Source organism: Syngnathus scovelli, unplaced genomic scaffold (assembly GCF_024217435.2).
Source record: "Syngnathus scovelli strain Florida unplaced genomic scaffold, RoL_Ssco_1.2 HiC_scaffold_25, whole genome shotgun sequence".
NCBI classification, from domain to species: Eukaryota; Metazoa; Chordata; class Actinopteri; order Syngnathiformes; family Syngnathidae; genus Syngnathus; species Syngnathus scovelli.
The window spans coordinates 1,300,847-1,322,248 of NW_026061342.1; positions in this window are offsets into that span (position 1 = coordinate 1,300,847).

Consider the following 21,402-nt stretch of genomic DNA (forward strand, 5'->3'; position numbering starts at 1 on the left):
TGCAACGTTTGGTTTAATGTTTTGGGTGCATTTTTAATTTTATTGCTTAAATCGCATTTTCTCGACGAGCTGAGCACGTTTTCTGAAATGTGCTCCTCCCGTCACTCTGGTTGGGTGTGCATAGTAAAAAGTGCTCTTGGCAGCTAGAGAGTGCCGCGTTGACCACTGCGCATGAAGAAATGACCATCTGCAACGTTTGGTTTCGGTTTTGGGTGCATTTTTAATTTTATTGCTTAAATCGCATTTTCTCGACGAGTTGAGCACGTTTTTTGAAATGTGCTCCTCACGTCACTCTGGTTGGGTGCACATAGTAAAAAGTGCTCTTGGCAGCTAGAGAGTGCCGCGTTGACCATTGCGCATGAAGAAATAACCACCTGCAACGTTTGGTTTAGGTTTTTAGGTGCATTTTTAATTTTATTGCTTAAATCGCATTTTTTCGACGAGCTGAGCACGTTTTCTGAAATGTGCTCCTCCCGTCACTCTGGTTGGGTGCGCATAGTAAAAAGTGCTCTTGGCAGCTAGAGAGTGCCGCGTTGACTGCTGCATATGAAGAAATAACCACCTGCAACATTTGGTTTAGGTTTTAGGTGCATTTTTAATTTTATTGCTTAAATCACATTTTCTCGACGAGCTGAGCACGTTTTCTGAAATGTGCTCCTCCCGTCACTCTGGTTGGGTGCGCATAGTAAAAAGTGCTCTTGGCCGCTAGAGAGTGCCGCGTTGACTGCTGCGCATGAAGAAATAACCACCTGCAACGTTTGGTTTAGGTTTTAGGTGCATTTTTAATTTTATTGCTTAAATCGCATTTTCTCGACGAGCTGAGCACGTTTTCTGAAATGTGCTCCTCCCGTCACTCTGGTTGGGTGCGCATTGTAAAAAGTGCTCTTGGCAGCTAGAGAGTGCCGCGTTGACCACTGCGCATGAAGAAATAACCACCTGCAACGTTTGGTTTAGGTTTTGGGTGCATTTTTAATTTTATTGCTTAAATCGCATTTTCTCGTCGAGCTGAGCACGTTTTCAGAAATGTGCTCCTCCCGTCACTCTGGTTGGGTGTGCATAGTAAAAAGTGCTCTTGGCAGCTAGAGAGTGCCGCGTTGACCACTGCGCATGAAGAAATTGACCATCTGCAACGTTTGGTTTAGGTTTTGGGTGCATTTTTAATTTTATTGCTTAAATCGCATTTTCTCGACGAGCTGAGCACGTTTTCTGAAATGTGCTCCTCCCTTCACTCTGGTTGGGTGCGCATAGTAAAAAGTGCTCTTGGCAGCTAGAGAGTGCCGCGTTGAACACTGCGCATGAAGAAATTGACCATCTGCAACGTTTGGTTTAGGTTTTGGGTGCATTTTTAATTTTATTGCTTAAATCGCATTTTCTCGACGAGCTGAGCACGTTTTCTGAAATGTGCTCCTCCCGTCACTCTGGTTGGGTGCGCATAGTAAAAAGTGCTCTTGGCAGCTAGAGAGTGCCGCGTTGACCACTGCGCATGAAGAAATGACCATCTGCAACGTTTGGTTTAGGTTTTAGGTGCATTTTTAATTTTATTGCTTAAATCGCATTTTCTCGACGAGCTGAGCACGTTTTCTGAAATGTGCTCCTCCCGTCACTCTGGTTGGGTGCGCATAGTAAAAAGTGCTCTTGGCAGCTAGAGAGTGCCGCGTTGACTGCTGCGCATGAAGAAATAACCACCTGCAACGTTTGGTTTAGGTTTTGGGTGCATTTTTAATTTTATTGCTTATATTGCATTTACTCGACGAGCTGAGCACGTTTTCTGAAATGTGCTCCTCCCGTCAATCTGGTTGGGTGCGCATAGTAAAAAGTGCTCTTGGCAGCTAGAGAGTGCCGCGTTGACTGCTGCGCACGAAGAAATAACCACCTGCAACGTTTGGTTTAGGTTTTAGGTGCATTTTTAATTTTATTGCTTAAATCGCATTTTCTCGACGAGCTGAGCACGTTTTCTGAAATGTGCTCCTCCCGTCACTCTGGTTGGGTGCGCATAGTAAAAAGTGCTCTTGGCAGCTAGAGAGTGCCGCGTTGACCACTGCGCATGAAGAAATAACAACCTGCAACGTTTGGTTTAGGTTTTAGGTGCATTTTTAATTTTATTGCTTAAATCGCATTTTCTCGACGAGCTGAGCACGTTTTCTGAAATGTGCTCCTCCCTTCACTCTGGTTGGGTGCGCATAGTAAAAAATGCTCTTGGCAGCTAGAGAGTGCCGCGTTGTCCACTGCGCATGAAGAAATAACCACCTGCAACGTTTGGTTTAATGTTTTGGGTGCATTTTTAATTTTATTGCTTAAATCGCATTTTCTCGACGAGCTGAGCACGTTTTCTGAAATGTGCTCCTCCCGTCACTCTGGTTGGGTGTGCATAGTAAAAAGTGCTCTTGGCAGCTAGAGAGTGCCGCGTTGACCACTGCGCATGAAGAAATGACCATCTGCAACGTTTGGTTTCGGTTTTGGGTGCATTTTTAATTTTATTGCTTAAATCGCATTTTCTCGACGAGTTGAGCACGTTTTTTGAAATGTGCTCCTCACGTCACTCTGGTTGGGTGCACATAGTAAAAAGTGCTCTTGGCAGCTAGAGAGTGCCGCGTTGACCAATGCGCATGAAGAAATAACCACCTGCAACGTTTGGTTTAGGTTTTTAGGTGCATTTTTAATTTTATTGCTTAAATCGCATTTTTTCGACGAGCTGAGCACGTTTTCTGAAATGTGCTCCTCCCGTCACTCTGGTTGGGTGCGCATAGTAAAAAGTGCTCTTGGCAGCTAGAGAGTGCCGCGTTGACTGCTGCATATGAAGAAATAACCACCTGCAACATTTGGTTTATGTTTTAGGTGCATTTTTAATTTTATTGCTTAAATCACATTTTCTCGACGAGCTGAGCACGTTTTCTGAAATGTGCTCCTCCCGTCACTCTGGTTGGGTGCGCATAGTAAAAAGTGCTCTTGGCCGCTAGAGAGTGCCGCGTTGACTGCTGCGCATGAAGAAATAACCACCTGCAACGTTTGGTTTAGGTTTTAGGTGCATTTTTAATTTTATTGCTTAAATCGCATTTTCTCGACGAGCTGAGCACGTTTTCTGAAATGTGCTCCTCCCGTCACTCTGGTTGGGTGCGCATTGTAAAAAGTGCTCTTGGCAGCTAGAGAGTGCCGCGTTGACCACTGCGCATGAAGAAATAACCACCTGCAACGTTTGGTTTAGGTTTTGGGTGCATTTTTAATTTTATTGCTTAAATTGCATTTTGTCGTCGAGCTGAGCACGTGTTCTAAAATGCGCTCCTCCCGTCACTCTGGTTGGGTGTGCATAGTAAAAAGTGCTCTTGGCAGCTAGAGAGTGCCGCGTTGACCACTGCGCATGAAGAAATAACCACCTGCAACGTTTGGTATAGGTTTTGGGTGCATTTTTAATTTTATTGCTTAAATCGCATTTTCTCGTCGAGCTGAGCACGTTTTCTGAAATGCGCTCCTCCCGTCACTCTGGTTGGGTGTGCATAGTAAAAAGTGCTCTTGGCAGCTAGAGAGTGCCGCGTTGACCACTGCGCATGAAGAAATAACCACCTGCAACGTTTGGTTTAGGTTTTGGGTGCATTTTTAATTTTATTGCTTAAATCGCATTTTCTCAGCGAGCTGAGCACGTTTTCTGAAATGTGCTCCTCCCGTCACTCTGGTTGGGTGCGCATAGTCAAAAGTGCTCTTGGCAGCTAGAGAGTGCCACGTTGACCACTGCGCATGAAGAAATGACCATCTGCAACGTTTGGTTTAGGTTTTGGGTGCATTTTTAATTTTATTGCTTAAATCGCATTTTCTCGACGAGCTGAGCACGTTTTCTGGAATGTGCTCCTCCCGTCACTCTGGTTGGGTGCGCATAGTAAAAAGTGCTCTTGGCAGCTAGAGAGTGCCGCGTTGACCACTGCGCATGAAGAAATGACCATCTGCAACGTTTGGTTTAGGTTTTAGGTGCATTTTTAATTTTATTGCTTAAATCGCATTTTCTGGACGAGCTGAGCACGTTTTCTGAAATGTGCTCCTCCCGTCACTCTGGTTGGGTGCGCATAGTAAAAAGTGCTCTTGGCAGCTAGAGAGTGCCGCGTTGACCACTGCGCATGAAGAAATAACCACCTGCAACGTTTGGTTTAGGTTTTAGGTGCATTTTTAATTTTATTGCTTAAATCGCATTATCCCCTCCGCGAGTCGTCACCTTATCGTGGTGGAGGGGTTTGCGTGCCCCTATGATCCTAGGAGCCATGTTGTCGGGGGCTTCATGCCCCTGGTAGGGTCACCCATGGCAAACGGGTCCTAGGTGAGGGGCCAGACAAAGCACGGCTCACAAGCCCCTTATGATGAGTAATATAAATGGACTTAGTTTTCCCTCGCCCGGACGCGGGTCACCGGGGCCTCCCTCTGGAGCCAGGCCTGGAGGCGGGGCTCGAAGGCGAGCGTCTGGTGGCCGGGCCTTCGCCCATGGGGCCCGGCCGGGCATAGCCCGAAATGGAAACGTGGGTCCCCCTTCCCATGGGCTCACCACCTGTGGGAGGGGCCGAAGGGGTCGGGTGCAATGTGAGCTGGGCGGCAGCCAAAGGCGGGGACCTTGGCGGTCTGATCCCCGGCTGCAGAAGCTGGCTCTTGGGACATGGAATGTCACCTCTCTGGCTGGAAAGGAGCCCGAGCTGGTGTGTGAGGCAGAAAGATTCCGACTAGATATAGTCGGACTAGCCTCCACACACAGTTTGGGTTCCGGTACAAGCCCTCTCGAGAGGGGCTGGACTCTCTTCCACTCTGGAGTTGCCCACGGTGAGAGGCGTCGAGCAGGTGTGGGTATACTTATTGCCCCCCGGCTGGGCGCCTGCACATTGGGGTTCACCCCGGTGAACGAGAGGGTAGCCTCCCTCCGCCTTCAGGTGGGGGGACGGGTCCTGACTGTTGTTTGTGTCTATGCACCAAACAGCAGCTCAGAGTACCCACCCTTCTTGGGGTCCCTGGAGGAAGTGCTGGAGAGCGCTCCTTCTGGGGACTCTATCGTTCTACTGTGTGACTTCAATGCTCACGTGGGCAATGACAGTGAGACCTGGAAGGGCGTGATTGGGAGGAACGGCCCCCCTGATCTGAACCCGAGCGGTGTTCTATTGTTGGACTTCTGTGCTCGACACGGATTTTCAATAATGAACACCATGTTCAAACATAAGGGTGTCCATGTGTGCACTTGGCACCAGGACACCCTAGGCCGCAGTTCGATGATCGACTTTGTAGTCGTGTCATCGGATTTGCGGCCGCATGTTTTGGACACTCGGGTGAAGAGAGGGGCGGAGCTGTCAACTGATCACCACCTGGTGGTGGGTTGGCTCCGATGGTGGGGGAAGATGCCGGTCCGACCTGGCAGACCCAAACGCTCTGTGAGGGTCTGCTGGGAACGTCTGGCAGAATCTCCTGTCAGGAAGAGCTTCAACTCCCACCTCCGGCAGAGCTTTTCCCACGTCCCGGGGGAGGCGGGGGACATTGAGTCTGAGTGGACCATGTTCCGCGCCTCCATTGTTGAGGCGGCCGACCGGAGCTGTGGCCGTAAGGTCGTTGATGCCTGTCGTGGCGGCAACCCCCGAACCCGCTGGTGGACACCGGCGGTAAGGGATGCCGTCAAGCTGAAGAAGGAGTCCTATCGGGCCGTTTTGGCCTGCGGGACTCCGGAGGCAGCTGACAGGTACCGGATGGCCAAGCGGAACGCGGCTTCGGCGGTTGCTGAGGCAAAAACCCCGGCGTGGGAGGAGTTCGGTGAGGCCATGGAGAATGACTTTCGGACGGCTTCGAGGAAATTCTGGTCCACCATCCGGCGTCTCAGGAGGGGGAAGCAGTGCAACGTCAACACTGTTTACAGTGGGGATGGCGTGCTGCTGACCTCGACTCGGGACGTCGTGAGTCAGTGGGGAGAATACTTCGAAGACCTCCTCAATTCCACCTACACGCCTTCCATTGAGGAAGCAGGGCCTAGAGACTCTGAGGCGGATTCTCCAATCTCTGGGGTCGAAGTCACTGAGGTAGTTAAAAAACTCCTCGGTGGCAAGGCCCCGGGGGTGGATGAGATCCGCCCAGAGTTCTTAAAGGCTCTGGATGTTGTGGGGCTGTCATGGCTGACACGCCTCTACAACGTTGCGTGGACATCGGGGACAGTGCCTCTGGATTGGCAGACTGGGGTGGTGGTTCCTCTCTTTAAGAAGGGGGACCGGAGGGTGTGTTCCAATTACAGGGGAATCACACTCCTCAGCCTCCCTGGTAAGGTCTATTCAGGGGTGCTGGAGAGGAGGGTCCGTCGGGAGGTCGAACCTCGGATTCAGGAGGAGCAGTGTGGCTTTCGTCCTGGCCGTGGAACAGTGGACCAGCTCTACACCCTCGGCAGGATCCTCGAGGGTGCATGGGAGTTTGCCCAACCAGTCCACATGTGTTTTGTGGACTTGGAGAAGGCGTTCGACCGTGTCCCTCGGGAGGTTTTGTGGAGGGTGCTTCGGGAGTACGGGGTGCCGAGCCAACTGATAAGGGCGGTTCGGTCCCTGTATCACCGATGCCAGAGTCTGGTCCGCATTTCCGGCAGTAAGTCGGATTCGTTCCCAGTGAGGGTTGGACTCCGCCAAGGCTGCCCTTTGTCACCGATTCTGTTCATAATTTTTATGGACAGAATTTCTAGGCGCAGCCGAGGCGTTGAGGGGGTCCGGTTTGGGGACCTCAGCATCGCGTCTCTGCTTTTTGCAGATGACGTGGTGCTGTTGGCTTCTTCAGGCCGTGATCTCCAGCTCTCGCTGGAACGGTTCGCAGCCGAGTGTGAAGCGGTCGGGATGAGGGTCAGCACCTCCAAATCCGAGTCCATGGTCCTCGATCGGAAAAGGGTGGAATGCCCTCTCCGGATCGGGGATGAGATCCTGCCCCAAGTGGAGGAGTTCAAGTATCTTGGAGTCTTGTTCACGAGTGAGGGGAGGATGGAGCGTGAGATCGACAGGCGGATCGGTGCAGCGTCGGCAGTAATGCGGACCCTGTACCGGTCCGTTGTGGTAAAGAGAGAGCTGAGCCAAAAGGCAAAGCTCTCAATTTACCGGTCGATTTACGCTCCTACCCTCACCTATGGTCACGAGCTATGGGTCGTGACCGAAAGAACGAGATCTCGGATACAAGCGGCCGAAATGAGTTTTCTCCGCAGGATGTCCGGGCTCTCCCTTAGAGATAGGGTGAGAAGCTCGGTCATCCGGGAGAGACTCGGAGTAGAGTCGCTACTCCTCCACGTTGAGAGGAGCCAGATGAGGTGGCTCGGGCATCTTATCAGGATGCCTCCTGGACGCCTCCCTGGGGAGGTGTTCCGGGCATGTCCCACCGGCAGGAGACCCCGGGGACGACCCAGGACGCGCTGGAGAGACTATGTCTCTCAGCTGGCCTGGGAACGCCTTGGGATCCCCCGGGATGAGCTGGATGAAGTGGCTGGGGAGAGGGAAGTCTGGGAGTCCCTCCTGAAGCTGTTGCCCCCGCGACCCGACCCCGGATAAGCGGAAGAAGATGGATGGATGGATGGATGGAATCGCATTATCTGGACGAGCTGAGCACGTTTTCTGAAATGTGCTCCTCCCGTCACTCTGGTTGGGTGCGCATAGTAAATAGTGCTCTTGGCAGCTAGAGAGCTCCGCGTTGACCACTGCATATGAAGAAATAACCACCTGCAACGTTTGGTTTAGGTTTTGGGTGCATTATTAATTTTATTGCTTAAATCGCATTTTCTGGACGAGCTGAGAACGTTTTCTGAAATGTGCTCCTCCCGTCACTCTGGTTGGGTGCGCATAGTAAAAAGTGCTCTTGGCAGCTAGAGAGTGCCGCGTTGACCACTGCGCATGAAGAAATAACCACCTGCAACGTTTGGTTTAGGTTTTAGGTGCATTTTTAATTTTATTGCTTAAATCGCATTTTCTCGACGAGCTGAGCACGTTTTCTGAAATGTGCTCCTCCCGTCACTCTGGTTGGGTGCGCAAAGTAAAAAATGCTCTTGGCAGCTAGAGAGTGCCGCGTTGACCACTGCGCATGAAGAAATAACCACCTGCAACGTTTGGTTTAATGTTTTGGGTGCATTTTTAATTTTATTGCTTAAATCGCATTTTCTCGACGAGCTGAGCACGTTTTCTGAAATGTGCTCCTCCCGTCACTCTGGTTGGGTGTGCATAGTAAAAAGTGCTCTTGGCAGCTAGAGAGTGCCGTGTTGACTGCTGCGCATGAAGAAATAACCACCTGCAACGTTTGGTATAGATTTTAGGTGCATTTTTAATTTTATTGCTTAAATCGCATTTTCTCGACGAGCTGAGCACGTTTTCTTAAATGTGCTCCTCCCGTCACTCTGGGTGGGTGCGCATAGTAAAAAGTGCTCTTGGCAGCTAGAGAGTTCCGCGTTGACCACTGCGCATGAAGAAATAACCACCTGCAACGTTTGGTTTAGGTTTTAGGTGCATTTTTAATTGTATTGCTTAAATCGCATTTTCTCGGCGAGCTGAGCACGTTTTCTGAAATGTGCTCCTCCCGTCACTCTGGTTGGGTGCGCATAGTAAAAAGTGCTCTTGGCAGCTAGAGAGTGCCGCGTTGACCACTGCGCATAAAGAAATAACCACCTGCAACGTTTGGTTTAGGTTTTGGGTGCATTTTTAATTTTATTGCTTAAATCGCATTTTCTCGACGAGCTGAGCACGTTTCCTGAAATGCGCTCCTCCCGTCACTCTGGTTGGGTGTGCATAGTAAAAAGTGCTCTTGGCAGCTAGAGAGTGCCGCGTTGACCACTGCGCATGAAGAAATAACCACCTGCAACGTTTGGTTTAGGTTTTGGGTGCATTTTTAATTTTATTGCTTAAATCGCATTTACTCGACGAGCTGAGCACGTTTTCTGAAATGTGCTCCTCCCGTCACTCTGGTTGGGTGTGCATAGTAAAAAGTGCTCTTGGCAGCTAGAGAGTGCCGTGTTGACTGCTGCGCATGAAGAAATAACCACCTGCAACGTTTGGTATAGATTTTAGGTGCATTTTTAATTTTATTGCTTAAATCGCATTTTCTCGACGAGCTGAGCACGTTTTCTTAAATGTGCTCCTCCCGTCACTCTGGGTGGGTGCGCATAGTAAAAAGTGCTCTTGGCAGCTAGAGAGTGCCGCGTTGACCACTGCGCATGACGAAATAACCACCTGCAACGTTTGGTTTAGGTTTTAGGTGCATTTTTAATTGTATTGCTTAAATCGCATTTTTTCGGCGAGCTGAGCACGTTTTCTGAAATGTGCTCCTCCCGTCACTCTGGTTGGGTGCGCATAGTAAAAAGTGCTCTTGGCAGCTAGAGAGTGCCGCGTTGACCACTGCGCATAAAGAAATAACCACCTGCAACGTTTGGTTTAGGTTTTGGGTGCATTTTTAATTTTATTGCTTAAATCGCATTTTCTCGACGAGCTGAGCACGTTTCCTGAAATGCGCTCCTCCCGTCACTCTGGTTGGGTGTGCATAGTAAAAAGTGCTCTTGGCAGCTAGAGAGTGCCGCGTTGACCACTGCACATGAAGAAATGACCATCTGCAACGTTTGCTTTAGGTTTTGGGTGCATTTTTAATTTTATTGCTTAAATCGCATTTTCTCGACGAGCTGAGCACGTTTTCTGGAATGTGCTCCTCCCGTCACTCTGGTTCGGTGTGTATAGTAAAAAGTGCTCTTGGCAGCTAGAGAGTGCCGCGTTGACCACTGCGCATGAAGAAATGACCATCTGCAGCGTTTGGTTTAGGTTTTAGGTGCATTTTTATTTTTATTGCTTAAATCGCATTTTCTCGACGAGCTGAGCACGTTTTCTGAAATGTGCTCCTCCCGTCACTCTGGTTGGGTGCGCATAGTAAAAAGTGCTCTTGGCAGCTAGAGAGTGCCGCGTTGATCACTGCGCATGAAGAAATAACCACCTGCAACGTTTGGTTTAGGTTTTTAGGTGCATTTTTAATTTTATTGCTTAAATCGCATTTTCTCGACGAGCTGAGCACGTTTTCTGAAATGTGCTCCTCCCGTCACTCTGGTTGGGTGCGCATAGTAAAAAGTGCTCTTGGAAGCTAGAGAGTGCCGCGTTGACTGCTGCACATGAAGAAATGACCATCTGCAACGTTTGCTTTAGGTTTTGGGTGCATTTTTAATTTTATTGCTTAAATCGCATTTTCTCGACGAGCTGAGCACGTTTCCTGAAATGCGCTCCTCCCGTCACTCTGGTTGGGTGCGCATAGTAAAAAATGCTCTTGGCAGCTAGAGAGTGCCGCGTTGACCACTGCGCATGAAGAAATAACCACCTGCAACGTTTGGTTTAATGTTTTGGGTGCATTTTTAATTTTATTGCTTAAATCGCATTTTCTCGACGAGCTGAGCACGTTTTCTGAAATGTGCTCCTCCCGTCACTCTGGTTGGGTGTGCATAGTAAAAAGTGCTCTTGGCAGCTAGAGAGTGCCGCGTTGACCACTGCGCATGAAGAAATAACCACCTGCAACGTTTGGTTTAGGTTTTGGGTGCATTTTTAATTTTATTGCTTAAATCGCATTTTCTCGACGAGCTGAGCACGTTTTCTGAAATGTGCTCCTCCCGTCACTCTGGTTGGGTGCGCATAGTAAAAAGTGCTCTTGGCAGCTAGAGAGTGCGGCGTTGACCACTGCGCATGAAGAAATAACCAACTGCAAGGTTTGGTTTAGGTTTTGGGTGCATTTTTAATTTTATTGCTTAAATCGCATTGTCTGGACGAGCTGAGCACGTTTTCTGAAATGTGCTCCTCCCGTCACTCTGGTTGGGTGCGCATAGTAAAAAGTGCTCTTGGCAGCTAGAGAGTGCGGCGTTGACCACTGTGCATGAAGAAATAACCAACTGCAAGGTTTGGTTTAGGTTTTGGGTGCATTTTTAATTTTATTGCTTAAATCGCATTGTCTGGACGAGCTGAGCACGTTTTCTGAAATGTGCTCCTCCCGTCACTCTGGTTGGGTGTGCATAGTAAAAAGTGCTCTTGGCAGCTAGAGAGTGCCGTGTTGACTGCTGCGCATGAAGAAATAACCACCTGCAACGTTTGGTATAGATTTTAGGTGCATTTTTAATTTTATTGCTTAAATCGCATTTTCTCGACGAGCTGAGCACGTTTTCTTAAATGTGCTCCTCCCGTCACTCTGGGTGGGTGCGCATAGTAAAAAGTGCTCTTGGCAGCTAGAGAGTGCCGCGTTGACCACTGCGCATGACGAAATAACCACCTGCAACGTTTGGTTTAGGTTTTGGGTGCATTTTTAATTTTATTGCTTAAATCGCATTTTCTCGACGAGCTGAGCACGTTTTCTGGAATGTGCTCCTCCCGTCACTCTGGTTGGGTGCGCATAGTAAAAAGTGCTCTTGGCAGCTAGAGAGTGCCGCGTTGGCTGCTGCGCACGAAGAAATAACCACCTGCAACGTTTGGTTTAGGTTTTAGGTGCATTTTTAATTTTATTGCTTAAATCGCATTTTCTCGACGAGCTGAGCACGTTTCCTGAAATGCGCTCCTCCCGTCACTCTGGTTGGGTGCGCATAGTAAAAAATGCTCTTGGCAGCTAGAGAGTGCCGCGTTGACCACTGCGCATGAAGAAATAACCACCTGCAACGTTTGGTTTAATGTTTTGGGTGCATTTTTAATTTTATTGCTTAAATCGCATTTTCTCGACGAGCTGAGCACGTTTTCTGAAATGTGCTCCTCCCGTCACTCTGGTTGGGTGTGCATAGTAAAAAGTGCTCTTGGCAGCTAGAGAGTGCCGCGTTGACCACTGCGCATGAAGAAATAACCACCTGCAACGTTTGGTTTAGGTTTTGGGTGCATTTTTAATTTTATTGCTTAAATCGCATTTTCTCGACGAGCTGAGCACGTTTTCTGAAATGTGCTCCTCCCGTCACTCTGGTTGGGTGCGCATAGTAAAAAGTGCTCTTGGCAGCTAGAGAGTGCGGCGTTGACCACTGCGCATGAAGAAATAACCAACTGCAAGGTTTGGTTTAGGTTTTGGGTGCATTTTTAATTTTATTGCTTAAATCGCATTGTCTGGACGAGCTGAGCACGTTTTCTGAAATGTGCTCCTCCCGTCACTCTGGTTGGGTGCGCATAGTAAAAAGTGCTCTTGGCAGCTAGAGAGTGCGGCGTTGACCACTGCGCATGAAGAAATAACCAACTGCAAGGTTTGGTTTAGGTTTTGGGTGCATTTTTAATTTTATTGCTTAAATCGCATTGTCTGGACGAGCTGAGCACGTTTTCTGAAATGTGCTCCTCCCGTCACTCTGGTTGGGTGTGCATAGTAAAAAGTGCTCTTGGCAGCTAGAGAGTGCCGTGTTGACTGCTGCGCATGAAGAAATAACCACCTGCAACGTTTGGTATAGATTTTAGGTGCATTTTTAATTTTATTGCTTAAATCGCATTTTCTCGACGAGCTGAGCACGTTTTCTTAAATGTGCTCCTCCCGTCACTCTGGGTGGGTGCGCATAGTAAAAAGTGCTCTTGGCAGCTAGAGAGTGCCGCGTTGACCACTGCGCATGAATAAATAACCACCTGCAACGTTTGGTTTAGGTTTTGGGTGCATTTTTAATTTTATTGCTTAAATTGCATTTTCTCGACGAGCTGAGCACGTTTTCTGAAATGTGCTCCTCCCGTCACTCTGGTTGGGTGCGCATAGTAAAAAGTGCTCTTGGCAGCTAGAGAGTGCCGCGTTGACCACTGCGCATGAAGAAATAACCACCTGCAACGTTTGGTTTAGGTTTTAGGTGCATTTTTAATTTTATTGCTTAAATTGCATTTTCTCGACGAGCTGAGCACGTTTTCTGAAATGTGCTCCTCCCGTCACTCTGGTTGGGTGCGCATAGTAAAAAGTGCTCTTGGCAGCTAGAGAGTGCCGCGTTGACTGCTGCGCATGAAGAAATAACCACCTGCAACGTTTGGTTTAGGTTTTAGGTGCATTTTTAATTTTATTGCTTAAATCGCATTTTCTCGACGAGCTGAGCACGTTTTCTGAAATGTGCTCCTCCCGTCACTCTGGTAGGGTGCGCATAGTAAAAAGTGCTCTTGGCAGCTAGAGTGCGCCGCGTTGACCACTGCGCATGAAGAAATGACCATCGGCAACGTTTGGTTTAGGTTTTTAGTGCATTTTTAATTGTATTGCTTAAATCGCATTTTCTCGACGAGCTGAGCACGTTTTCTGAAATGTGCTCCTCCCGTCACTCTGGTTGGGTGCGCATAGTAAAAAGTGCTCTTGGCAGCTAGAGAGTGCCGCGTTGACCACTGCGCATGAAGAAATAACCACCTGCAACGTTTGGTTTAGGTTTTGGGTGCATTTTTAATTTTATTGCTTAAATCGCATTTTCTCGACGAGCTGAGCACGTTTTCTGAAATGTGCTCCTCCCGTCACTCTGGTTGGGTGCGCATAGTAAAAAGTGCTCTTGGCAGCTAGAGAGTGCCGCGTTGACCACTGAGCATGAAGAAATAACCACCGGCAACGTTTGGTTTAGGTTTTGGGTGCATTTTTAATTTTATTGCTTAAATCGTATTTTCTCGTCGAGCTGAGCACGTTTACTGAAATGTGCTCCTCCCGTCACTCTGGTCGGGTGCGCATAGTAAAAAGTATTTTTGGCAGCTAGAGAGTGCCGCGTTGACCACTGCGCATGAAGAAATAACCACCTGCAACGTTTGGTTTAGGTTTTAGGTGCATTTTTAATTTTATTGCTTAAATTGCATTTTCTCGACGAGCTGAGCACGTTTTCTGAAATGTGCTCCTCCCGTCACTCTGGTTGGGTGCGCATAGTAAAAAGTGCTCTTGGCAGCTAGAGAGTGCCGCGTTGACTGCTGCGCATGAAGAAATAACCACCTGCAACGTTTGGTTTAGGTTTTAGGTGCATTTTTAATTTTATTGCTTAAATCGCATTTTCTCGACGAGCTGAGCACGTTTTCTGAAATGTGCTCCTCCCGTCACTCTGGTAGGGTGCGCATAGTAAAAAGTGCTCTTGGCAGCTAGAGTGCGCCGCGTTGACCACTGCGCATGAAGAAATGACCATCGGCAACGTTTGGTTTAGGTTTTTAGTGCATTTTTAATTGTATTGCTTAAATCGCATTTTCTCGACGAGCTGAGCACGTTTTCTGAAATGTGCTCCTCCCGTCACTCTGGTTGGGTGCGCATAGTAAAAAGTGCTCTTGGCAGCTAGAGAGTGCCGCGTTGACCACTGCGCATGAAGAAATAACCACCTGCAACGTTTGGTTTAGGTTTTGGGTGCATTTTTAATTTTATTGCTTAAATCGCATTTTCTCGACGAGCTGAGCACGTTTTCTGAAATGTGCTCCTCCCGTCACTCTGGTTGGGTGCGCATAGTAAAAAGTGCTCTTGGCAGCTAGAGAGTGCCGCGTTGACCACTGAGCATGAAGAAATAACCACCGGCAACGTTTGGTTTAGGTTTTGGGTGCATTTTTAATTTTATTGCTTAAATCGTATTTTCTCGTCGAGCTGAGCACGTTTTCTGAAATGTGCTCCTCCCGTCACTCTGGTCGGGTGCGCATAGTAAAAAGTATTTTTGGCAGCTAGAGAGTGCCGCGTTGACCATTGCGCATGAAGAAATAACCACCTGCAACGTTTGGTTTAGGTTTTAGGTGCATTTTTAATTTTATTGCTTAAATCGCATTTCCTCGTCGACCTGAGCACGTTTTCTGAAATGTGCTCCTCCCGTCACTCTGGTTGGGTGAGCATAGTAAAAAGTGCTCTTGGCAGCTAGAGAGTGCCGCGTTGACCACTGCGCATGAAGAAATAACCACCTGCAACGTTTGGTTTAGGTTTTGGGTGCATTTTTAATTTTATTGCTTAAATCGCATTTTCTGGACAAGCTGAGCACGTTTTCTGAAATGTGCTCCTCCCGTCACTCTGGTTGGGTGCGCATAGTAAAAAGTGCTCTTGGCAGCTAGAGAGTGCCGCGTTGACCACTGAGCATGAAGAAATGACCATCTGCAACGTTTGGTTTAGGTTTTAGGTGCATTTTTAATTTTATTGCTTAAATCGCATTTTCTCGACGAGCTGAGCACGTTTTCTGAAATATGCCCCTCCCGTCACTCTGGTTGGGTGCGCATAGTAAAATATGCTCTTGGCAGCTAGAGAGTGCCGCGTTGACCACTGCGCATGAAGAAATAACCACCTGCAACGTTTGGTTTAGGTTTTAGGTGCATTTTTAATTTTATTGCTTAAATCGCATTTTCTCGACGAGCTGAGCACGTTTTCTGAAACGTGCTCCTCCCGTCACTCTGGTTGGGTGCGCATAGTAAAAAGTGCTCTTGGCAGCTAGAGAGTGCCGCGTTGACTGCTGCGCATGAAGAAATAACCACCTGCAACGTTTGGTTTAGGTTTTAGGTGCATTTTTAATTTTATTGCTTAAATCGCATTTTCTCGACGAGCTGAGCACGTTTTCTGAAATGTGCTCCTCCCGTCACTCTGGTTGGGTGCGCATAGTAAAAAGTGCTCTTGGCAGCTAGAGAGTGCCGCGTTGACTGCTGCGCATGAAGAAATAACCACCTGCAACGTTTGGTTTAGGTTTTAGGTGCATTTTTAATTTTATTGCTTAAATCGCATTTTCTCGACGAGCTGAGCACCTTTTCTGAAATGTGCTCCTCCCGTCACTCTGGTTGGATGCGCATAGTAAAAAGTGCTCTTGGCAGCTAGAGAGTGCCGCGTTGACCACTGCGCATGAAGAAATAACCACCTGCAACGTTTGGTTTAGGTTTTGGGTGCATTTTTAATTTTATTGCTTAAATCGCATTTTCTGGACGAGCTGAGCACGTTTTCTGAAATGTGCTCCTCCCGTCACTCTGGTTGGGTGCGCATAGTAAAAAGTGCTCTTTGTCACGGTCGGTTGTGGTGCAGCATGGAGCAGGACGACCAAGTGCAGCTTGGACCAGGGTTTATTGGCGGAACTCAAAAGGCAACTGACATGACATAGCAAACAATAACTTGACTGACTGACCGGGACGTGAAACAAGACAGCAGGACATGACGGCACCAAGACAGGACAACACACCGAACGACAGGAACCAAAACCAATGACCAAAACCAACCCAATAACAATACCAATACCAATACCAATGATCCGACAGGGAGTGAGGGGCAGACAGGACTTTTATACACGACAGGTAACGAGAGGCAGGTGGGAACAATCACACTGATCATGGGCACACAGGAGGGGAGGGGCGAGCACACAGACAGAACCCAAGACAGACACATAGTGGAGCAGTTGGGGGCGACGTGACACTCTTGGCAGCTAGAGAGTGCCGCGTTGACCACTGCGCATGAAGAAATAACCATCTGCAACGTTTGGTTTAGGTTTTAGGTGCATTTTTAATTTTATTGCTTAAATCGCATTTTCTCGACGAGCTGAGCACGTTTTCTGAAATGTGCTCCTCCCGTCACTCTGGTTGGGTGCGAATAGTAAAAAGTGCTCTTGGCAACTAGAGAGTGCCGCGTTGACCACTGCGCATGAAGAAATGACCATTTGCAACGTTTGGTTTAGGTTTTAGGTGCATTTTTATTTTTATTGCTTAAACTGCATTTTCTCGACGAGCTGAGCACGTTTTCTGAAATGTGCTCATCCCGTCACTCTGGTTGTGTGCGCATAGTAAAAAGTGCTCTCGGCAGCTAGAGAGTGCCGCGTTGACTGCTGCGCATGAAGAAATAACCACCTGCAACGTTTGGTTTAGGTTTTAGGTGCATTTTTAATTTTATTGCTTAAATCGCATTTTCTCGACGAGCTGAGCACGTTTTCTGAAATGTGCTCCTCCCGTCACTCTGGTAGGGTGCGCATAGTAAAAAGTGCTCTTGGCAGCTAGAGAGTGCCGCGTTGACCACTGCGCATGAAGAAATAACCACCTGCAACGTTTGGTTTAGGTTTTGGGTGCATTTTTAATTTTTTTGCTTAAATCGCACTTTCTCGTCGAGCTGAGCACGTTTTCTGAAATGTGCTCCTCCCGTCACTCTGGTTGGGTGCGCATAGTAAAAAGTGCTCTTGGCAACTAGAGAGTGCTGCGTTGACCACTGCGCATGAAGAAATGACCATTTGTCCCGTTCAGTGTTTTGTGAGTGTTTACTGAGTGTTTGTCCGGCAGTTTTGTGTGTATTCGTCTCGTGTGATACGTCGTGCTACTAGTGCGGCGGGCATGTTCTGCTCAACATCGGCGGAAGTGGGTTTTATGGCGTTCTGGACTTTGGTGCAGAGAGATTAAGGGCGTTCGGACTGCTTCGTCATGGAGCGACGCCGGACTGGCCTGCTCTTCCTCCCCCGGTTGGACTGCGTCCTGAGCTCGGACTGCTCCGTCCTGGAGCATTGTTGGGATGCGTCGGCAGCGGGTCTGCGAGGCAGCGGGAGAGGGGCCAGTGCGGAGACGTCGGGCCAGGCTTGCGGCCAACCCAGCTCGCTCAGCCGTGCCTTCCATTCTCCTGGCGTACGTTCGTTCGCGGGACAAGATGGGTTGCGTTCGCCTGATAGGATCCACGAACCGGACAGTGCGTGCCTGCTGTGTGCTCGTGTTCACAGTGGCCTGGTTGACTGTCATCTTACCGGAGTCTGCCGTGCATCGGGAGCGGCTAGCGTGCTATCACGCTTATTGTTCATTGATGTTGACTTATTGTGTTATTTTTCCTGTGTTGTTTACTTGTATGTGCGTTGTGAACTCTGTCTTGTCACCCTGGGATAGTGAGAAACGTAATTTCGATCTCTTTGTGTGTCTTGACATGCGGAGGAATTGACAGTAAAGGAGACTTTGACTTTGACTTTGACTTTGATTTGCAACGTTTGGTTTAGGTTTTAGGTGCATTTTTAATTTTATTGCTTAAATCGCATTTTCTCGACGAGCTGAGCACGTTTTCTGAAATGTGCTCCTCCCGTCACTCTGGTTTGGTGCGCATAGTAAAAAGTGCTCTTGGTAGCTAGAGAGTGCCGCGTTGACCACTGCGCATGAAGAAATAACCACCTTCAACGTTTGGTTTAGGTTTTGGGTGCATTTTTAATTTTATTGCTTAAATCGCATTTTCTCGACGAGCTGAGCACGTTTTCTGAAATGTGCTCCTCCCGTCACTCTGGTTGGCTGCGCATAGTAAAAAGTGCTCTTGGCAGCTAGAGAGTGCCGCGTTGACTGCTGCACATGAAGAAATAACCACCTGCAACGCTTGGTTTAGGTTTTACGTGCATTTTTAATTTTATTGCTTAAATCGCATTTTCTCGACGAGCTGAGCACGTTTTCTGAAATGTGCTCCTCCCGTCACTCTGGTTGGGTGCGCATAGTAAAAAGTGCTCTTGGCAGCTAGAGAGTGCCGCGTTGACCACTGCGCATGAACAAATAACCACCTGCAACGTTTGGTTTAGGTTTTGGGTGCATTTTTAATTTTATTGCTTAAATCGCATTTTCTCGTCGAGCTGAGCACGTTTTCTGAAATGTGCTCCTCCCGTCACTCTGGTTGGGTGCGCATAGTAAAAAGTGCTCTTGGCAGCTAGAGAGTGCCGCGTTGACCACTGCGCATGAATAAATAACCACCTGCAACGTTTGTTTTAGGTTTTGGGTGCATTTTTAATTTTATTGCTTAAATCGCATTTTCTCGTCGAGCTGAGCACGTTTTCAGAAATGTGCTCCTCCCGTCACTCTGGTTGGGTGTGCATAGTAAAAAGTGCTCTTGGCAGCTAGAGAGTGCCGCGTTGACCACTGCGCATGAAGAAATTGACCATCTGCAACGTTTGGTTTAGGTTTTGGGTGCATTTTTAATTTTATTGCTTAAATCGCATTTTCTCGACGAGCTGAGCACGTTTTCTGAAATGTGCTCCTCCCTTCACTCTGGTTGGGTGCGCATAGTAAAAAGTGCTCTTGGCAGCTAGAGAGTGCCGCGTTGAACACTGCGCATGAAGAAATTGACCATCTGCAACGTTTGGTTTAGGTTTTGGGTGCATTTTTAATTTTATTGCTTAAATCGCATTTTCTCGACGAGCTGAGCACGTTTTCTGAAATGTGCTCCTCCCGTCACTCTGGTTGGGTGCGCATAGTAAAAAGTGCTCTTGGCAGCTAGAGAGTGCCGCGTTGACCACTGCGCATGAAGAAATGACCATCTGCAACGTTTGGTTTAGGTTTTAGGTGCATTTTTAATTTTATTGCTTAAATCGCATTTTCTCGACGAGCTGAGCACGTTTTCTGAAATGTGCTCCTCCCGTCACTCTGGTTGGGTGCGCATAGTAAAAAGTGCTCTTGGCAGCTAGAGAGTGCCGCGTTGACTGCTGCGCATGAAGAAATAACCACCTGCAACGTTTGGTTTAGGTTTTGGGTGCATTTTTAATTTTATTGCTTATATTGCATTTACTCGACGAGCTGAGCACGTTTTCTGAAATGTGCTCCTCCCGTCAATCTGGTTGGGTGCGCATAGTAAAAAGTGCTCTTGGCAGCTAGAGAGTGCCGCGTTGACTGCTGCGCACGAAGAAATAACCACCTGCAACGTTTGGTTTAGGTTTTAGGTGCATTTTTAATTTTATTGCTTAAATCGCATTTTCTCGACGAGCTGAGCACGTTTTCTGAAATGTGCTCCTCCCGTCACTCTGGTTGGGTGCGCATAGTAAAAAGTGCTCTTGGCAGCTAGAGAGTGCCGCGTTGACCACTGCGCATGAAGAAATAACAACCTGCAACGTTTGGTTTAGGTTTTAGGTGCATTTTTAATTTTATTGCTTAAATCGCATTTTCTCGACGAGCTGAGCACGTTTTCTGAAATGTGCTCCTCCCTTCACTCTGGTTGGGTGCGCATAGTAAAAAATGCTCTTGGCAGCTAGAGAGTGCCGCGTTGTCCACTGCGCATGAAGAAATAACCACCTGCAACGTTTGGTTTAATGTTTTGGGTGCATTTTTAATTTTATTGCTTAAATCGCATTTTCTCGACGAGCTGAGCACGTTTTCTGAAATGTGCTCCTCCCGTCACTCTGGTTGGGTGTGCATAGTAAAAAGTGCTCTTGGCAGCTAGAGAGTGCCGCGTTGACCACTGCGCATGAAGAAATGACCATCTGCAACGTTTGGTTTCGGTTTTGGGTGCATTTTTAATTTTATTGCTTAAATCGCATTTTCTCGACGAGTTGAGCACGTTTTTTGAAATGTGCTCCTCACGTCACTCTGGTTGGGTGCACATAGTAAAAAGTGCTCTTGGCAGCTAGAGAGTGCCGCGTTGACCATTGCGCATGAAGAAATAACCACCTGCAACGTTTGGTTTAGGTTTTTAGGTGCATTTTTAATTTTATTGCTTAAATCGCATTTTTTCGACGAGCTGAGCACGTTTTCTGAAATGTGCTCCTCCCGTCACTCTGGTTGGGTGCGCATAGTAAAAAGTGCTCTTGGCAGCTAGAGAGTGCCGCGTTGACTGCTGCATATGAAGAAATAACCACCTGCAACATTTGGTTTAGGTTTTAGGTGCATTTTTAATTTTATTGCTTAAATCACATTTTCTCGACGAGCTGAGCACGTTTTCTGAAATGTGCTCCTCCCGTCACTCTGGTTGGGTGCGCATAGTAAAAAGTGCTCTTGGCCGCTAGAGAGTGCCGCGTTGACTGCTGCGCATGAAGAAATAACCACCTGCAACGTTTGGTTTAGGTTTTAGGTGCATTTTTAATTTTATTGCTTAAATCGCATTTTCTCGACGAGCTGAGCACGTTTTCTGAAATGTGCTCCTCCCGTCACTCTGGTTGGGTGCGCATTGTAAAAAGTGCTCTTGGCAGCTAGAGAGTGCCGCGTTGACCACTGCGCATGAAGAAATAACCACCTGCAACGTTTGGTTTAGGTTTTGGGTGCATTTTTAATTTTATTGCTTAAATCGCATTTTCTCGTCGAGCTGAGCACGTTTTCAGAAATGTGCTCCTCCCGTCACTCTGGTTGGGTGTGCATAGTAAAAAGTGCTCTTGGCAGCTAGAGAGTGCCGCGTTGACCACTGCGCATGAAGAAATTGACCATCTGCAACGTTTGGTTTAGGTTTTGGGTGCATTTTTAATTTTATTGCTTAAATCGCATTTTCTCGACGAGCTGAGCACGTTTTCTGAAATGTGCTCCTCCCTTCACTCTGGTTGGGTGCGCATAGTAAAAAGTGCTCTTGGCAGCTAGAGAGTGCCGCGTTGAACACTGCGCATGAAGAAATTGACCATCTGCAACGTTTGGTTTAGGTTTTGGGTGCATTTTTAATTTTATTGCTTAAATCGCATTTTCTCGACGAGCTGAGCACGTTTTCTGAAATGTGCTCCTCCCGTCACTCTGGTTGGGTGCGCATAGTAAAAAGTGCTCTTGGCAGCTAGAGAGTGCCGCGTTGACCACTGCGCATGAAGAAATGACCATCTGCAACGTTTGGTTTAGGTTTTAGGTGCATTTTTAATTT